The 21,491-nt window shown below is 44.3% G+C and overlaps 1 long non-coding RNA gene across 1 annotated transcript in view; it reads right to left on the bottom strand.

Annotated features, from left to right (window-relative positions):
* The window catches only part of LOC144827195 (uncharacterized), a 151,677-nt gene extending 133,973 nt beyond the window's left edge, over positions 1–17,704 (bottom strand). Inside the window, exon 1 of the long non-coding RNA XR_013610072.1 lies at positions 17,236–17,704. This is a non-coding gene — a long non-coding RNA (uncharacterized LOC144827195). The remainder of the gene's footprint in view (positions 1–17,235) is intronic.
* Positions 17,705–21,491: the final 3,787 nt, after the last annotated feature.

Genomic DNA, 21,491 nt, shown 5'->3' on the forward strand with positions numbered 1-21,491 from the left:
AAATTGAAATACAAAGTCTAATACGTTCATTTTAACTTAATAACCAATAGAGTTTAAATGTTACACATTTTATGGACAGAAATTAAAAAAGTATGAACAAGAAGGAATGGAGTGATATTTCAGGTCATTGCTGGTAGACATGGGATTTAGATATGGTACATTAGATACAAAAGAGACAAAAATTAGCACTAGTGAAATATTGGTGATAAATATTAATTTCGTATTCATTGCGTAAAATGCAAATTTACCATGATGTTGTTCACTTAATGGCTCCACAAGTCATTCTCCAGAAAAACAAAAGTTTTTCTTGCCTTGATCCAAAAACTATTTTTGTGGATGTTACTATTAAATAGTATTAAATAGTATTAACGAATCATACTTCTTCCACACGTGAAGAGCTGCATGTGTGTATGTATGTGGCGTACCCAAGAACAAGCGTAAATGGTGTCACACAGGCGTCAGTCTACAATAAGCTGATTCCAGAGGTAGAACCGTAGATGTTTTCATACTAGCTCAAAGTAATATCTATTGTGGTGGCAATCACCTTAACGGCATTAAAACTAGATTAGGAAACTGAATTTCTGTGCCTTTGCACATATTCGAACATGACTCGGAACTTGCTTTTATGTTGGCACATTTGTAAAGTGTTTTTTTCTTACCTCACTCATTCTTGTGGACTTTAACTTGCATCCACAGGGATTTTTTGGGTTTCACCTATGCAGCTCGCATGCGCTGCATAGGAAAAAGACCTGTACCAATCGAATTGCCTTTTCAGCCAAAAACGTGCAAGCTTTGCATTGCTTTCAATGCAATGCATGCAAGTTTGGGCATTCCCTTGCGAAAGCGAGCTTTCAAAACCATCTGTTAGTAATTAACAGATGGTTCCTGCTCACTCCCGCAAAGGAAACAGGCGCCGGCCCCCTCCTGTCTCCCATCCCATGCTGCCTCCTTTCAGCGCGAGGCACGCGCGCTTGTTCAGTCTTCTATTCAATCTATAGCTCCAGACAAAGCTTGTGATTCTTTCATGCTCGATTACATCGGTACCAAGGTAGGTTGATAACTATTCATGTCATTAAAATGTTCTTTGTAAAACACTTTGCATAAAATCGCTCTGTAAAGAGCGTTGTTTATTGTTTTAAAACAATATGCCTCGCTCATGGAATGACAGTGCATCGGTTTTTAGTTTGTATTTTGTAGGTTTGCCCCAACACGAAAGATCATTCTTTAACTCATTGGAGATATAAGGAAATTGACTGCAGACATCCAAGGACAAATAGTGAAGGTTTACTAAGATCCTTCAAGGCACCCCCTCCTGGGACCCCCCTTAAAAGCATCATTGAAAGTGCAGGCAGCGGCTTGTGTTTTTTTTAATGGTGATGGGACACAAGGCAACAGGCTCGCCCACAAGTGGGGCAATCGCCCAATTCACCTTGGTCTTTGATTGAAGGTGGTGCCATCTCCTCCCTTACAGCATTGGCGAGATGTTGTCCACTCTTGCCCCGACTCCCCATAGAACATACCTTCCCCGTTGCCACCGCCCCCCAACTCGTGGCTTGGATCACTACAGTTTTAAGTTTCCCTTGCCAAAAAAACATGTTTCATATGAATACGATTGATAGTGTCATCACAGATTTCTAAACTTTGCCAAGTATCCAGTCGCATTTAAAACTTGTGTCTGTTCTTCTGATAGTATAAATAGTGAGAATTTTTCCTCTCTGCGTGCATCGCTTGAGTACAGATGAATAAGAGACATTTTTCTCCTGTCATTTCTCGTGTGAAAGCAAAGCACAAGATTTCTATTAAGCTCGGCCCCCATTTTGCTTTTAATGCGCATTGCTTTTTGTAAAGAGCAACCCCATTCCAATCTTCTTATTTTGTAAACATTTTAAAACCAGCATATATTAAAGGAGCTTGTAAACTATTATGTTGGTAAGTGACGACCTCTCTTCCCAATCAGGCAACAAGAAAAGGTAATACATCAGTGCCCATTTACGCAAATGGCACAGTTCTGATACAGGCCAATAACGATAACTTGGAGGCCTTTGACTACGTCTTCCCTACTCTTTGCGCCTCTCATCTACACACTCTTTGTCCCATATCAACTCAGCCCCCCTCCCTGATCAACCGGCCCCTTCAGGAGAAGCAATTATCTACCTCCACTCCCACATTGAGACCCACCACCCCCCCTCTAGAATCTCCTCCCACTCCTCTGTCCCACGAATCGAGAGAAGGAAGTTCAATCCCCACAGCCCCCTCCACCAGATCCTCCTTTACATTACCCCATCATCCCTCGGGTCCGGTCTACTGACCCCCTTCTTTCAAGAAGAGCAATCTTCATCGCCCCTCAATCGCATCCTCCTCAACAGCACAACATGATCCCTCGGGCTCAGTCTACCGACCCCCAGAGCACTCCTCTAGAAGCATTGGGGAAGAGCCCTTGACTAATCCCCCTACCAAGGGTCGTGAACAGAGATAGCCTGGTGGTCCCTCTCAACATTAGACCTCACAAGGCGACCTTGCCCCTCACCCCACGAGTTGTCCCAACTCAAAACTGCACGCCACCTGCCCCGAAAGGCATGGCTCACCGGCTGGATCTACTAGAAAACCAACTAGAAATTATATTCAGAGGCCTCAATGAAATTCTGTCCAACCTAGACAAGGCGAGGAAGCCCCAACATCCCCAATCAATGCCTTCCTATCCTGCTGTGCTTACCCCACTAAAACGCCAACTCGTGACCGCTCCCGCACGCAGGAACAGACTTCAGAGGCCCACTAAAACCGACACGATGATCCCTCCTCAATCTCTCACAGGAATCAAAGCACCCACACCCGGAGCTCAGAGCCTCACTAAAAAGGATGTGGAGACAAAAAAACAAAGACCATCCAGAACAAAAGCAGTAATGTTCGCCAAAGAAGCTTTGGATCTAGCCTCCACTTATGACTCCTCTTTCCCAATGCCCACGTGAAAACTGTAAGACCCCCGTCCTTCCTCACCTCCATACTGAGGTCCCCATTAGGAAAGCATCTGAACAAAAATAATCCAGCGCCTAACTGCATGCTCATTAACTGCAGATTCAACCCCAAACATACAACGGAATTAGCTGAAACCATCCTCTCTCAGAACCTTGACATTGCGTTCATCATGGAGACATGGCTAAAGGAGACCTCCCCACCCTGTCTAGACATGCTGGTACCCCAGGTTTCACCATCACCAACAAAGACAGAAAAGGTCGACGCGGTGGGGGTGTAGCCATCATCCATAAAGATTACATTGACATCGCTGTAACCGTCTCATGCAAATACAGCTCCTTTGAATGTCTATCTGTCACCATCAAGACTAAGGATAACCGCCCTTTAGTTGTTCACCTTCTCAATCACCCACCTGGCAACTCCCCCACTTTTGGCGAACACCTAGCTGACCTGATTGCCCACTGCGCTCTCAAAGACACTAACTTCATAATCCTGGGTGATCTCAATTTACGCTGGAACGAAACCAACAACACACTAATCCAATCTCTCAACAATCTCCTTTGTGATAATAACCTTTCCCAACACTGCTCTGAAGAAACCCACAACAAAGGAGTGACCCTGGATGCCATCATTGCCCACCAAGACGTAATCACTATCGACAACATCCTCCCAGTGGACTGGTCGGATCATCACATGATTTTATTCCGCATCAACCAAAGAGTCCAATCCCTACCCCATGCTCAAGATCCCCCCAAATGGTCAAGAAATCTAAACCAGATCCCCCTGGACATCATGGAGGAGAGACTCAAGTTTCTCCTACCCAATGACAAAGATCTCTCCAAAAACGACCTCACCTCGCTCTATAACGCGAACTTGGGATCCCTTCTTGACCAACTAGCACCCTTGAAACAAAAAAAAAGCGAGCCACCCCATCTAAATCCTGGTTCGACTCTCTTACTAATGAAGAAAGGAGACAACTAAGGGCCGCAGAAAGACGCTGGAGGAACTTGCCCTCTACCTACCATCGTGACAAACTCAGAACTATCCGGAAGAAATACAATAATCACATCAAGAACAAAAAATCTATGTTCTTCTGCTCTGCTGAGCGCAAAAAATAGACCTAAGGAACTCTTCGGTATCATTAGACAGCAAACCTCCAAACCAGATACTTCCCCGGAGCTGGCTTCCAAAGAACGATGCGACAACTTCGCCAACTTCTTTGATGATAAGATCTCCAAGATGGAGCTCTCTCTGGCCACCAAACACTCCCTCCCACCCCACAGCAAACACTGTGGGAGGCTTGATAGCTCCCCCCCCCCCTCCCTCTACTAAACCCTGGTCACTCTTTCAGCCCATTCTAGAAGAAGAGATAGTCAAACTTATCAACACCTCCAAACCTTCATCTCACACCCATGACCCCCTTCCTGCTCAACTCACCAAAAAACTGAAACTCTCCCTTGCCCCACTGTGGTGCAGGATTATCAACAGCTCTCTGAAACTGGAGTAGTCCCAGACTGTTTGAAAGTGGGACAAGTCACCTCACTACTAAAAAAAACCTGGCCTGGACAAAAATGACTTAAACAACTTTAGACCCGTCTCTAACCTTTCTCTTCTCTCCGAAATCCTAGTAAAATGTGTTCTCCACCAACTAACTCAGCACTTGGACAATACCAGCCTCCTCGACTCACATCAATCGGGATTCAGGAAAGGGTGCAGCACAGAAACTGCAATCCTCAAAGTAATTGATGACCTACACAATTCACTGGACTCAGACCACTGCTCCCTCCTCATTCTCCTAGACCTATCGGCGGCTTTTGACACGGTCGATCACATTCTTCTCCTCAAAGCTCTGGAAGAAAGGGCCGGACTCGATGACGTGGTCCTTAACTGGTTCTCCTCATTCTTGTACAACCACTCACAAAGAATCAAAATCAGAAGCTCTGAATCCGACCTCCACCCAGTCATAAGAGGAGTACCCCAAGGCTCAGTGCTCTCCCCCCAACTCTTTAACATTTACATGGAACCTCTCACCACCCTACTCAGAAAAGCCAACATGCCCTTTCACCTCTACGCTGACGATACACAACTCTACCTGGAAATCTCCTCTTCTAAAGACATCCATAGACTAAATGAAACACTAAAGGAGGTCCAACGTTGGCTGTCAAGCAACCATTTAAAGCTTAACCCAGACAAAACTGAACTACTTCTTATCTCGAACAAAGAAGAGAACCCACAAATGATTGAATGGCTAAAAGATGTTGATGCGCTCAATGAGAACCTCTCCTTGGCTGTCTCCGTCAAATCATTAGGCATCACGCTAGACTCTAAACTTGATTTGACCAAACACATCAAGATCTCGGCAAAGAGTGCCTTCCTTAATTTGAAACTTCTAAACAAAATTAAACCTTTCATTCCATCCAAAGATCTCAAACAAGCCACCCAAGCATTGGTTCTGTCACGACTGGACTATGGAAATGCAATCCTCTCGGGAATACCCAAAACTCACCTTGCTCCTCTGAAAACAGCCCTCAACGCGGCAGCCAGAATGGCCACTGGAATAAAGAAATTCGACCACATTTCTCCGGCACTAAAAGAACTCAAGTGGCTACCAATAGAAATGCGGGCGAACTTTAGAACAGCCTGCCTCACCCATAAAGCCCTTCACACAGGCAAACCAGAATATCTGGCATCCAAACTCAGAAAAGCGGGTCAGAACAGGACTCTAAGAAGCTCTAACACCCTACTTCTTATCCCACTCAAAGCACGTAAACAAAAAGCCGCGGCCAGGTTCTTTGCCGGAAATGCTCCCAAAATATGGAACACTATCCCCCCACATCAGAACTATTCCTTACTTCCCGAAATTCAAAAGCCAGCTCAAAATCCTTTTCCTCGACCGCTCCCTATCGAACAGATAGGAACTGCTTGGAGTGTTCAAAACACCTTTGCTCTCCTCTACGATGCGGTTGGCCACCTCTACTTTGACTCGTATCCTGAACGTCTTGCTGACTGTATTATATTTGCTTTCTTTTGCACTGCTCTCTACTTGTTGTAAAGCGCTCTGATACCTTTCGGTCAGGCTAGCGCTATATAAAACTTCTTAATTTTTTTTAAAAAAAACAAGAAGTGATTAAAAAGTGATATTCATCACTTCCCTGTCTTTACTGGGATGAAGTTTACAGGTGTTTGATTGTGACGTGCACTAAATTCTTTAAGGCATGTATATGTAGGTGTTTTTTTCAGGCTCCTTAGGTTATTGTTTTTCAGATTCATGTCTTACTAAAAGCAGTATCTGAAGGGTCTGTCAGAGTTGAATTCAGAAAAAAACACACAGCCCATTGTGCTTGCATGTGCTCGCTGCATGTACGCACTTCTGCCCACTTACGTTACAGCACGTGGGTGGGTGTCTGTGGCGGAACAAATGCATTTAGTGTGCGAGAGCATGTCTGTGTAGTTATGCCTTTGAGCAGCAGCCACTGCTTTAGACAAGTGTAGAGTGTGGCTATCCGAGGTAAAGTCAGCCCGGCAAGTTAGGGGACTTATTCAGAGTTTTGCGGACGTTATACTCCGTCATAATGGCGGCAAATGTCCCGTCTGCCGCGTAACAAGTGCATTTTAGGTTTTTGACACTTGTAATACGATGAATGGTATTTTTACCACTTTGTGATGGAGTATCCTTTCCTCTAAACACTGCCCTATGTTTTGAAAGCAGAGACATACTGTTCTCTTTTGGTAACAATTTCGACCGAATACTGCCCAAATTGAGTGGCAGCATCCTGCCTTCCCACCCTCGTCTACGTAAACTTTCGGACTAAACACTTGACTGTGGTCTTACACCCTAGCGCACTGAAGCCGCTCTGTACTTCGTATGTGCCATTTTACCAAAACATCGTAAATAATTAAGTGTACTTAAATGTAAGAGAGTAGCCAAAAAAGTAAAATGCCTCCTGCTTTAAACCAAAGCAAGTGAGCCGAACCCTCCATAGAAACGCTCCCTTGTCCCTTCCATCCAAGCATCTATCCTTTCACCCTCCCATTCAACCTCTACCTATAATTTCACCTTTACATTCTATCACCCATGCATTCTTTCATCCATCATTCAGTCTTCCATCATTCCTTCCAACCACTGGCTATTCCATCCACCCATCCGTTCACACATCTATCATCTATGCATTCATCCATCCATTCATACAGCCAGCCATCATTTGACTGACCCATTCGTCAAGAAAACCTTTCATCCATCAATTGACATTGTGCCCATCATTACAGCCTCATAAATTTCTATTCACTTTGCCATCCATCCTCTATGATTTCTATTTACTCTGCCATCCATCCACTTCATATGTGCATTTACTCTGCCATCCACCCATCCATTCATCCCTCCCTCCATTATCATCCACTCATCGGTCGATCTTCTCGGATTTCCATTTACTCTACTCTCCTTTCACCCACTCACCCACCCATCCTCTCAGATTTTTATTTAACCTGCCACCCTTTTGGCCCACCCACCCAGACCACCCATCCATCCGCTCACATTTCTATTTAATCTGCCACCTTTTCATCCACCTTTCCATCCACTCAGATTTCCTCCTACTCTGCTATCCATCTGTCCATCCATCCGTATTCTCAGATTTGTATTTATTCTGCAATCCTTTCACTCATCCATCCATCATCCATCCTCTCAGATTTCCAATTACTCAGCCAACCTTTCACCCACCCATCCATTCATCCTTTCATCCACCCATCCTTTCACCCACTCATTCATTCATCCTTTCACCCCCCCATGCTTCTTTTCACCCACACATCCTTTCATCCACTCATCCATCCATCTTGTCAACCACCTATTCTTTCATCCATTCATCTATCCATCCTTTCAACAGCAGGAGACCCAAACACGTACCAGTACCTCACTCTCGTAGGTGACAATAGTCACTAGACCCCCCAACAATTATCTGCACCCCGGCATAGCATGACACCTGTAGCAGAAGCCAGCGCTCCGTACCCCGCCCTAACAGAAAACCACGCAACAGGTACCAGCACCACACCCAACAAGCATTGGCATAGTCGGTAGGTCTCGCCTTGGGGAGCTTATAAGTGTTTAGCCATGTAACGGTTGATGTTTTTGCACCAAGGATATTGTGCTGCATAACTCAATACTTATAAGGTCCCAAAAGCGAGACCTATTGGCTATGACAATGCTTGTTTTTTTTTTGTGGTCAGCCTATCCTTCACCAGGGCAAGGGAGTAAATTACCCTTGTCCTGATGGAGTTGGATGGCCACATTTGAAATATCTGTTGGACTGGTGGGCATTTCTAGCATTGTCAGGATCCATTGTCGCAGTGGTTTCCATCAAAGCATTGACATTTTGAAGTAAGGCTCAGTCGACATGACTTTGAGCACTTTTCAGTACACCTAACGGCCAGGTTTTTCATGACAGTGATGGGCATTGAAAAACTGCTAAACACCCACCCATCTAAATTAAGTGGGCAGATATATAACCAAACATTTAACGTTCCTTATTCCATCGGGCCATCTGAGAAGTATCTCAGCAAAGATGGAATTGTCTCCAAGGTCGTCAAAATATGGTCCGGCCACATTTAAATGGGGCAGATGGACTGTAGGCTTGGCGTGGAGGCAACTCCATCACAGTTGTGACAGAGTTCCCTCTCCGCCAAGATATAAATTAAGCGCTACGTTTAAAGGACTTGGAGCTACCTTTAGCATTGTTGCTTCAGCATTTCACAGATCGGGAGTCATTAAGGCGTGCCACGCCCCATTGGCCAGGGCTGGAATGTCACAGCTCTGGACAATTTCTCTGATGGCTGGGGCATGCCCATTTAGGCACCTGTGCCATTCATCAGACATTGGTATTGGCTACCTTAGGTGGCTTCTTGACCTGAAGGGTGCCATCTTTTTAAATTATAGAAGCAGTATAAAATAAATGACCTAGAAAACAATGTTAATGTGGCATGAAGTCTATGAGGGGAGCTACCACTGCATAGATCAATAGAATTGGGTTTGGCCTATGCCTCTTACTTTCACAATTTTGCTGCAGACCATTCTTTATTTAAAAAAGTACTAATTACCTAATCGCTCATATTCTTCATACTATTGCTCAAGGCATAATTTCTTATGTGAGGGGATGGGTGATTATCGCATATCTTTGCCACCATCAGATAGGTGGATAGACATGGATGTGTGTGGGTATCTAAATCCAGTAGGTCAGAGGTATTGTGGAGAATTGCAAGGTAAAGAGCAGGGATATTCTTTCCTGCTGATGCCCTCTTCAGGTGTTCCCATATGGAGGACCAGTATTGCTGGATGCGGGAGCATATCCAGAGTATATGAACTATGTTGCATTCTTGGTCTGGCACCTCCAACTTTGGCTATTGGGCAGCAGGTTTGCCTTATATTGCCATAAGGGTGTCCAAAAACCTTGAAAAATAGAAATTTAATATGGGATTCTTGTAATACATTGTCAGGGTAAGCATTAAATCTGACCAATCTTAAAAGGAGTATTCCTTGTTAAGGATCTCTTGCCATGAGCGTTTTGAGTATGTGGTAGAAGGTATTGAGTTTAAGGAATTGGTGATTGCCCCATATAGGCCTGACAACAGGTCTTTATATTGGCCCCAGATGCACAAGTATTATAGAATAAGGGATAGCTAAAGTGGAGATTGGAAGGTCCCCAGGTTGGATTTAATACAGATCAAGTGACGGTATTTCCAGTGATCTGTGATTAATTGTACTGCATTCGTAAGACATCAAAGGTTTTAATACTGCCCTTGGCAATTATGTGATGTAAAAGGGTTCCAAGTAGCCCAGTACAAAGGTTTATGCGATACGCAGACAGCTGAGTTGAACCAAAGCAAGCAGGTCATGTGTATGTATAAAATGGAGTATCCTGAACAGTTTGTGTGTCTGGAGCCATGCCTTAGCCGCAGCTAGCAACACCGGGTCATTGTCTTTTGGTAAGTGGTGAGGCGATAGGTAGCAAGGAAGTAAGGGGAGAGATGATTTTGATTGGGGTCTCTCTATACAAATCCAGGTAGGGGTGGGAGCAGAGGACATTTGAGTATTGGGATAAGTAAGATAATTGGAAGGCTAAACTGTATGAGGTGATAAGGGAAAGATGTATCCCACCTGATGGGGTATCCGCCTAAAATTTGGAAGCTTTAAGTCTGGGTTTACAGTCATCCCAAACATCAGTAGCGATGCAGCAAGCACACAATAAGTGGTTTTATTTAATTATTTATTTTACATTCTCTATCCCATCGTTTCTCACTTTCTGCCACCCCACCCCAGCCTCACAACTCCACTTCAATTACCTGCATGGGTCGCCACTGCCAAACATAAGAACAAATATCCGGGTCACTATTTCTAAGTAGGGGTAGTGGCGCATGTAGCGGTAACATACTTAGGAGCATATGTATTAAAGAGTTGTGTCATGCAGCTGGGCACAAGAGCAATGCAACTCTTAAGTTAGAGTTATCAAGCCATGCAAGGACACGTGGCATGGCCCTGTATGGCTTAAAACATGTAGAGCAATTCTGCGCAAATTGAGGCGTTCTGCTACTCTGCCCCAGGGAGGCGTTCCATAGCTGAGTGTGGGTGTTCCCTCGCACCATTCATGGATTCTAGCGCATTCCTAGATTTACAATTACTGGTAGATCTGGGAATGCTTCAAAACGCAATGCATCCCCAGGAGAGATGTACAGGGGACATATATCTTTATTTCTCATTGTTTTTTTCCTATGTGTGCTGCATTTTGCAGCACACATAAAAGGAAAAGATGCCTCAGGGTATTGTTTTTAAGCAGGAAGGTGTTCCTTTCTTCACGAAAACAATCCTGCTTACAACGCAGACACCCTTGCACCATGGTGCAAGGGTGGCTGCATTGGTGCTAGGCAGCACATTGTGCACCAACACTGGGAAAAGAATGAATGCGCTACATAATGTAGAGCACATATCTGCCGTTTTCCAGTCACGCAGTGCAGCTCAGCAAGGTGACTTGCTGCACTTTGTGATTTTTTAAATAAATAGGACCCTTAGGATGTAGTTGTAACATGGTGCAACTTCCATTTTGATTGTCTAGACTCTTCCACAGAAGGAAAGATTAAGGTGTTTCCATTTGATGAAGTCCTGTTTTGCTTGACCGATCAGGGGAGGAAAGTTATCTTCCACCATATTAGACAGGCCTTGGTTAATGTTTCTTTCAAGGTAACAGAGACCTTTTGACACCCACTTCATGCCATCGCCATGTATGGAGGCACTTGTAGTGGAGCGGGACATAGGAGAGCCTCACATTGTGACCGGTTTATTTTATACCCCAACAGCTGGGAGAATTTGTTTATAATAGTCATGACTTCTGTGATGGAGCTATTGGGTTGTGATATCAGTAAAAGAATGTGATTGGCATTGAAGATTGCTTTTTTCCCCGCAAATGTGGATGATGTAACTTCCTTGGGAGAACGAATGGATGCTGCCAGTGGTTCAAGGGCGAGGAGGAATGACAATGTTGAAAGAGGTTAGCCCTGCCTCATAGCCCTATGACTCTGCTGTTTGCAGGATAGCTCTGGAATGCAGGTGGCGAAGGGCAGAAACTATGATTGGCTGAGGAGACTTCCTGGAGGAGAATAAGTGAGATATTATGCGGTGGGCTCTTTGTTGTTTCATTGGCATCAAAAGGCTGCGATTGAGCAGTCTCATAAGAAAGGTTTGTAGAAAAGTACTTAGGTCTTCTTTCTCCCTGTCTGCTGGTACACCATAAATAACAAAATGTTTCTTCGTGACATGTCTTCCAAGTCAGTAATCTTATGTTTTAGGAATTTAATATCACTGCCCCAGTCGAGAAGTGAGTCATATTGGTGTTCCACTTGTTCTAGTTGTTGGTTGACTGTGTCAAGACGAGATTGTGTATCTGCTCTATTAACTCCCAGATATAGAGCACTAGCATAGTCCAGCCTAGACAAAATGGTAGCCTGGATGATGACCTGCTGAATTTTGGGCTCAAAAAAGCCTAATAGAGGTTTAAAACCTAGCAGGAGTCCTAAGCAAACTCCGGCTACAGCCTTTGTTTGTGGCTGGAAAGAAAGGGCGAATCAAACCAGATGCCCAAATTATTAACTGTTTGCTTAGGTGAGAGTGGAGAACCAAGAACAGACGGCCACCATTGATCACTCCACAAATGTGTGTTTTTCCCACCAGCAAGATTTCTGATTTGGTGGAGTTAAGTTGGAAGCAATTTGATGTCATCCAGTTCGCAACCTCTGTTAAATCCTCCCTAAACTTAGCAGCATCCAGAGTGTGGTTCTTAGACATAGCAATCACTAACTGTGTGTCGTCTGCTTAAGAGACAACGTTCAAGCCCCTATCTTTTGCCAATGCTGCCAAGGTCCGGATATAAATGTTAAAAAGTGTTGGACTCAGGGCAAAGCCCTGTGGAACACCCTGGCGACACTGTGTGCCTGAGAGCAAAAAGGGGGGGGCGACCACTTGAAAAGATATTTCCGAAAGGAATAAGAAAAGCCACCCCAGGACAGTGCCACTGATGTCAATGTCCATGCTCCATGAAAAAACTGACGGTACTATAGAAATATTCAGGTTTAGTGAATACATTGAGAGTCTTGAACTGTAAACAAAGATTTTTGTGTAGACCCATGAAAACTTCAGGTTAAACACTCGAGTACAGGCAATTATATCTGATCATACAGTGGTCTTTCTAAAAGCAAAAATGCTTTTAAAGGGTCTGATTATGAATTAAGTAGAGTGGAATTAAATCATGAAAATCCTCACTGCCTGATTTGAAGTAGCTAAGTTCATGCACACCCATTATTATTTTTGTAGGAGAAACTGATTTGATGTTTCTAGTGGGTGTTTGCATGATGCTTTGACTGCAGCAGAAGGATATCCTAAATCACTGTTTGCTTCCTAGTGGAGGAGCATCTGCTTTCCTCGCCAGCTCCAGTCAACCCCCTCCCTCACTCCCATCATATCAAGAGGCCTCTGCATAGATTTACTACCTGCTCAGAGCAGATGGTAAATGATCGCAGTAAAATTGCATGGAATGGCAGATTCAGTGTGGTTTTATGAACATAACCATCAGTCCCACACAATAATACCGCATTACATGGGATCTTCCTAGTGCTTGCACAGTACTGAGGCAGAATTACTGCTTCGTAATGATAAGACTGCTTTGCTTCAACTTGGATTCAGAACCGAAGAATTTAGTAAAATTCAGACACCAGAAAATGAAGGCATCTCTCACGTAACTGAAGTAATTTATTCAATAGTTTGAAAGAAAAGTAATCAGGGAGATTAATATTGATTCTGCAAAAATATTTGTAAGGTAATGTGGTTATTAGAGGGAAGCAATTTGCATTTAAGCCAGCACAACACAATTCTGCAATAGAAAGAGCATAAGCGCAGTGCTCTGTCATTGAAGCCGGGCACTGTAGGTGTTTCTCCACCCAGTCATAAATCATAATCCAGGAGATAAAAACACAATATTTCAATACTTTTTTAGGATATACAATTGGTGTGATCTCACACCTGTAGCCCTACTTATCTGATGCCAAAGAGCTGAAGGGCACACCCATGCACACAAACAGTGGGAAAGCCCTCTGAACTCTCCCCAGAAAGCCCCCCTTTCACCTTTTCTCCTATCTTACTTGGTCGACAGAGGAAGAGATTCCCATGCAACAACTATAGAAGATGACCATCTTTTGCATGGTGTACGTCAAATGTTTGCCCGATCTGTTTTGCTATTTGCATAACTCTGTTCAGTTTACTCCTGATAGCAAGTAGTAAAGTGCCTGTACTCCCCATTTTAATGGTTGAATTGGTATACTCCCACTTGGCATTTTTAACTTACCTATAAGTCCCTAGTATATGGTACCGGGTGCAACAGGGCTTGTAAGTTAAATGTGTCTAGTGGATTTCACCACCTATTGTGCCATCTACTATAGTGGCAGTCTATACATGGCTTCAGGCCTACCATTGTAGCTCGACTTAAGCAGTGAAAAAACACCAATTTGATCTATCAAAAAAACCTTTTGACAGTCCAACATGTTCCTTTGAAATATTGATAAGTCATCCCCACAAAGGCCTTATAGCAATAAGGCAAGGTGCATGGTATTTAAATGCAGAACATGTAGAAATGTAAAGTAAACATGCCCATACAGCAACTAGCACCTGCAAGCTGTTGTCACTATAGGATGTCTTGTTGGCCTATAGCGAACACCAGGGAAGCAATATTTAATATTAATTCTGCTATCTCAGGTTAGGGCCCAACTAGCAGGGTGATCAACACTATATTAAAATCCTGATTCAATGGCGAAGTCGGATTTCTGATAAATATTAGGGGACGTGCACTTTTAGAAAGCTACCCTGTCCAAAGCTTTTGGAGGTTAATTTGCATTAGACACCAGATGCAGCTCTCTGGGTGATCAAGCTCTGAATTAGGTGTAAAACAGCTCCCACAGCAGGCATAAATGCTTGGGTGTGGGGAGGTATTTTTGTTTCTCTGGCAGGATGACCATTTGGGCAGTGCCCAAGAACTTAACTTTAAATTGGCATTCCCCTGTCACAGGCCGATGGCAGGAGACACCTGGAGAAGCCCCTTCTTGTGATCCCATAGTCTGTGCAAGGGGATGAAGGGTTTCACCATCTTGCATTTGGCAGAGAGTGGCACTGTGAAATTGTTTGCAGTAGGGCTCACAGGGAATGCTGCACAATTGAGGAGGGTAATCCCTAAAAATTTGTACCCCACTGGTTATGGTCATCACCACCAGGAAGCCAGGCATACATGTGGCATCCCCAGTATCCTCCTCAGAACACTACTGGGCCTGAGGAAGAATAGACTAGCATTGAACTTCCTGAGACCTGAGAGGAGCCCTGAAAGACTGGATCTGCTCCCTCTTGTTCCCAAGGGTCATAAGGCTGACTTCTTGTACAAGCTATAGGGAAAAAACATGTTTCAAGAGGTCTTTTTCAGGAACTTCCTAGATTACCAGTTCCAACTGGACCTATCTGGTGGCTTTTGATAGAGGGAGTCCTGACCCCAAAGTGTTGTTCTTCAGGTCCAGAGGCCCTTTGCTGTGTATGGCTGGACTTCTCCTACCACCCCTGATAACGTAGGACTTAAAAGCTTTTTGACTCCAAAGACCTCCGGAGAACCGGAACAAACCTGCCAAGTCGATATGACCACGATGCGTTGCTGATGATTAAGATTCAGGTTTCTCCCACTCAAAGATTTTGTGCAACAGCAAATCCTCTGCAGCAGGAATTCATGTAAACAGTATCCAGCCTCGTAGAGCTCGTTTTATCTAGAGCCTGCAGTTTTGCCCTGCTGGAGGAATTTGAGCTCCAAAAAAGTGACTACTTGCGATTAAAAAAAACCTTGACTGGGTAAAGGCCCCAATTTATCTAGTTGGAAAAGGACTTTTCTTGGGTGTGAAATTCAAATTTCTACCGCTCAGATCCTTTCCATTAAAAACCAATGGCTTCTACAGTCACATCCGACACAGAGCCCTACTTACTACAGCCTGCGGCCCCACCCCGCTGAAGATTTAGGACTTGGCTTCTGTATCTGGACCACGCTCTGTGCAATTGGCCTCAAATCTCCCCTGGGTCCTGGTCAACCGCAACCAGTTGACAGCAGTTGGTGCTTTGCACATTTTGGCACTATTTTATGTTTAAACTTTATACATTCAAATTCCTGGTTCCCTTTATTAGATTTATGCAGCACATGTTAATAGAGGAAAATGGTTCAGAAGATTTTTTTTGTGCAGAAAGGTCCCCTTTACTACATAAAAACAATCCTGTTTGTAATGCAGACAACTTTGCGCCATGGCACAAGGATGTCTGTTTTGGTGCTTTTCCACTCACCAGAGTGTTGCATCATGGGAGTTGTAGTCATATCATGAAAGTGTGCATGTCTGATCCCTGATCCTAATGAAATGAAACCAGCAGCACAGGGACAAATGTCAGTCCAAATATGTCCTTTATGTAGATGAAAGTATGCAATACAGATACATTCTGACAAAATAATATCAATGCACTGTTTCACACACAGATGCATCACCCCTGGATTCAGATGACAGCGGACGCCTCATCATCTCTGAAACCCCAGTAGTGACCGATGCTGAGACTCCGCAGGGACGTCAATCCACGACACCACCAACACCATCACCACCACCACCATCCCCACCACGGCGGACAGCCCCACCACCACCACCACTGCGGACAACAACACCAACATCACCACCACCATCGCGGACAACAACACAAAGCCGCAGGGCAAATGTCCCCTCCCTGCAGGTGATGGAGACGGAGCAGAGACCAGCAGCCACAAATGTTCTACGGGAGTCAGTTGTCACTCCGCCAGCTCAAACACCAGCACGTGTCTGAGTCCGACAGTGGGGCAGGCCCCTGGGTAGAGCTGCAGAGAGATCTGAGGATCCAACACACGCCTACGGTGTGGTTGAGACACGGATGCTGCGTGTCCAGCGGCTGCAGGGGATACACATGGGTGCTATAAACATTAAAATATCAAAATTGGCAAACATAATTGGCACCATGACTGACGCTGTGCGTGAGATGACCAGAGCCGTTGCTGAGGGTAACAGAGACATGAAACTGTGCCTGCAGGTTCTCACACGTGCTGTCATAGCAGGGCAACAGAGTGAGCGCAGGAGGCATCGGCAGAACATGCTCCGTTCCAATGCCTCCATTAAGGCCATCACTAAGCTGTGCTACAGCACAGCTGTACTATGACGCAGATCTGTGTCCCTGCAGGTCGACTTGGGCCATTACTGTGGAGATGTGGCAAAGTCCTTAGAAAACGTGACCTCTGCAGTGGCGCATCTGGGACTTTTAGTGCCAGCAGTTTGGGAGTGGAGGAGGGGAGTGAGGCTGCTTCAAGCGTCAGCAGTGTCTCTGTGCCGGAGGCCAGCGAGAGGAGGCGCAGTGCGCGCAGCTCCACAGCCGCTGACACACATCGCGGTGATGTGGAGGAGTCACGTGACAGGAGGCTGGGGGTACGTGGGAAGCGCAAATAGCCATGTTCCATTGGATCCCTGGTCATGGTGACGTAAGCATGGGCCACCTATACTACCACAAGATACTCCCGGGATGACAACGGACATGTATCCCAAACTATTTTTTGAATCTGCGTCATGTTGGCGTCTCATTTATATGCACCTGACAAGTGCTCATGTGCATTAAACATTTGCAAACAAGATCATGTTATGATGGCTCATTCATACCTGTCTCAGAAGTGATGTTGTGTGATGTATGTCCGCCTCCTTTGGCCTTCAGCTGTGTTAGGCACGTGTGCCTGTTGGTGTTGTGGGGGGGTTGCTGTGCACGCAAGTCATCCTCTCCGTCCACCTCTATTGGTATCTCCCTTCTTGTGGCAATGTTGTGCAGTATGGCGCAGACCGCTATTATCCGGCAGCAGGCCACTGGGTCATACTGCAAGGCACCTTCTGTCTTGTGTAGTATCCGGAAGTGACTCTTGAGGATGCCAAAGGTTCACTCTACCACATTCCTGGTGCTGATTTGTGCTGTCTTGTAGCGCTGCTCCTGAGGTGTTGCTGGGTTGAGGTAGGGAGTGAGGAGATATTCCCGCAAGGCGTAGGCGCTGTCACCTGCAGGGTGGCGAGCAAAGGGTTAGCAGCATGAATACAATTACATATGTGAGGATGGAGTTAATGAGGAGATCTGAGTACACAGTTAATAAGTAAAGATAATTTTGAGCATGCTCAGAAGACAACAATCAGCTCATAGTACTTAATACTTTAGCAAAGGAGAATGCAACAGACCAAATTCAAGGGCTAAAGGCAATTTAATTCATTGCTTCTAGACACAAATTGAGTACAAACCACAATTGTAAAAGTGTTGATTGCCCCAAGGGAGAAACGTGCAGAAGAAAGATGGGGTGGTTGGGAGTGTTTGGGTGATTTGGTGATCGAAGGGACAGATCCTTAGGATAGTGACATAGAAATTATTTACAATATTTTACAGATGGAGGATCGGTTCAAAATCACCGTCCTTATTAACCTGGCCACAAAGATGATTATGAAAACATTCGTTATAAAGTTCATTCAAGAAATATATTCCAATTAAAGCATGTAGGGTATGGATAATCAGGGTCCAGGTTGGGTAATCAAAGAGGGTGCGACGTTTCGACTCGTCTTATGGCCATATGGGTAAGTTAGACCTTGGCCGTGCGAGTCTTCATCAGGACAAAATGGGGCAATATCAGGAGGGCTGTTGATGACCCCACTAAATGGAGAAGGTCCGCGTAGTGTGTGATTGCACAGCGGATGGGTCAATTCAAGTGTTACCTGTGGATAGCTGAAAGTTGGATTCACAGGTGAGTGGGTCCCAAGGAATTAATTCCTCTTTTCCGGCCTTCAATGATTGGTAAGGCTGGCGGCTGCTAAATGTCAGCATCTGTGTTTGAGTCTCGTAGTCAGCGCGTCTAAGCACGAGAATCTGACTCTGTCCAATAAGTAAGGTCTAGGACCATTGTTTTCTATACCTAACTACACCCAGGTCCACGACCAATTGGGTCACCCCATTTCAATAATGGAGTTAATGATGAGGCATTAGTATGTACCTAGTAAGTGTCCCTCTCCAAATTCACCGTTGATCAGACGCCTGTGGATGCCACTGTGACTGAATATGTATGCGTCGTGTGTGCTTCCTGGAAATTGGGCTATAGAAGCTTTTCTATTTTTAAGACACGTTGTCATGGTTGTTATGGTTCCTACAAACTTTGGATTGCTTTTAGGGATCTCTATTGGATTTGTTTTATTTTTGCATTTGGGAGGGAGGGGGCTTTTTGACAATATTTTTCCTATTTTTGTTGGATTACTATTTTTTACTAGTTCCATGCAGAAGAAAATCTGCAACTAGAGAACAGTAAGTTCCATTTATTTTATTCGTTTTAGGTGGGAAATGTGATGTTTTATTGGTTGCATTAATGTTATGTGATTGTTATTTGTAATTGTGTAGCTTATGTGAGTAATTCATAAATGTAATGGAATGAATTTGTTTTCAGTTACTTGGTTTGTGATGGTTAGTTTTTTTTTATTTAAGTATTTTATATGCAATTTTATCTCAGTCTTCATTAACATTGGAATTTTATCACATTTTTTGACTGATGTAATACTATAGTATGTTTATTATTAAAAAACGAAATATTTATTATGTTGGTTTAGAATTTGGGATAATCTTTTTGGACAGTAGTAGATTAATATTTATTTTATAATATGCATATGGCTATTATTTCTGTTAGAAATGGGGGTTTCTAGTTGGCAGTGTTATACACCCTGTCCATGTAGGGACACTTCCTTCTAGTCAGGTTAAGGGAGTAACACAACCAAGTTAAACCCTGCTCACTCCCTTGGTAGCTTGGCATGAGCAGTCAGGCTTACTTCAGAGGCAATCTGTAAAGCTTTTGTACATAAACACAGTAACACAATGAAAACACTACAAATGGACACCATACCAGTTTAGAAAATGAACCAAAACTTACCTAAACCAAACAAGACCAATACGATAAGAATGCAGCATACACAGATCAAGGTGTCACTACAAAAAAGCTTTAAACAGTTCAGTCCATATGAAACTATGAATGTGTCACTTTTAGCACTTAGTACCTGGGATGTGTCAAAATCACAAGATGAAACACTGGCGCAGGGGAGGAGCGGTAGACCAAAGTGATGCGTTGGTTCCTTACACGCAGGGAAGGTGATGCATCACTTCCTTGCTCACTTATTTTAAATAAATTGAGGTGCACCAAACATAATACAGAAGTCCAAACTGTTATCTTTCTTTTAGTCTTTTATTTCAAATTTGACAAAGGTGCACAAATACAGTCAAGGTGTTTTGTTCCTCAAAACCACAATAGTTTTTGAAACTTCATCAGGGCTTAGCCAATAACAGTGAACAAATATCTTATGCCAAGGTAATAATGCTCGGTGCTTCTTAAAATACAGAGATCATCGTCTGACACTGCTTGATAACAAACCTAATGAATTGTACTGTCAATCAGAATAATAGAAGCACATGAAAAACTAATAACAAGTGCTCATAAGAAAAGTTGACGGAGACTTCCATTTTATTATCACCTTCAGTAATGCAAAGCCTGGTTGGAAAGTAATTACTCCATTGGTTCCTTAGTGTGAGAGGAGGTGATGTGCTGCTTTCTAACTGCAAAGGGAGGTGATGCGTTGTTTCTCCTGACATGCAGGCTCGGTCCAATACTGGAGTCCGGTGTCAATGTACAATTGGCGCACATGTGTGATGCGTGGAAAATCTGAATGCACTGGAGTTGATGCAGCAGAACAGGCAATGCGTTGATTCTTCCATCCGGGAACAGGTGATGCGTCGATTCCTTCAGCTGCACAGATGCGCCTGCATCGAAGTCGGGGTCCTGGACGACGGAGACCCGGTGCTCTGGACTCAGGTTGCTGTGGTTCTTCTGGCTGCGGACAGGGGGGATGATGATATTTCAGACACATCACAGTAATGTGTTTGGTTTTTCAACTGCACGGTAAGCTTGCGGTGGGAAAATTGTTGCTGGAAGAGCGATACAGGGAATCTGAGTCTTTAGAACACCCAAACCGCCTCCAAGGGCTCCAAACTGGAAATGGCACCACTTAGCAAGCCAGAACCCCGAGCTGATGAGTTCAGGGAGTCTTTGATGACCTTGGAGAATCTTCTCAGGGCACCATAGAAAAGTTCAGTGCTTGTCCTTTCCAAGACAGAAGCAGCGACTGCAGGGCAACCCTGCAAAGCAACGGAGCAAAGAGCAGTATTGTTCCTGACAGATATCCAACTCTTCCTCTTGGCAGGGTCTCCTCTTGACCCAGAAGTGTTCTAAACGTTATGGTATCTCGGTTCCAGTGTCTGTATCTGAAGTAGGCAAACTTCCAAGGAAAGACTTTGTAGTGCACAAGACCCTGCTTGCCCTGACCTGGCTCAAGACACACTATAGGGTGGGTGGAGACAGCTTTGTGTGAGGAAAGACACAGCCTTATTCAGGTGTCAGTGACAACTCCCACCACCACGCTAGCTCAGGAAGTCCCATCATCCTGGTGATGGGCCATCAGGATATGCAGGGCACACTTCAGCTCCCTTTAAGTGAGTCTCTAGAGAAAAAGCACAAACAGCCCAACTGTCAGTCTGAACAAGATGTGGATTCCACAGGCAGGCATAGGCACAGACTGGTAAAGCAAGTATACTTCCACTTTCTAAAAGTGGCATTTTCACGCACACAATTTAAAAACTAACTTCACTAAAAGATGTATTTTTAAATTGTAAGTTCAGAGAACCCAAACTCGAAATCTTCATCTCTTCCCAATTAGAAATTACACTCATAAGTGGTTACAAGGCAGCTCCAATGATAACCTATGGGAGAGATAGTCCTTGCAATAGTGAAAAATGAATTAACAGTATTTCACTATCAGGATATGTAAAACGCACCACTGCAGGTTCTACCGTTCACATA

The sequence above is a fragment of the Lissotriton helveticus genome, chromosome 4_1 (genome assembly GCF_964261635.1).
Source record: "Lissotriton helveticus chromosome 4_1, aLisHel1.1, whole genome shotgun sequence".
Classification (NCBI taxonomy): domain Eukaryota; kingdom Metazoa; phylum Chordata; class Amphibia; order Caudata; family Salamandridae; genus Lissotriton; species Lissotriton helveticus.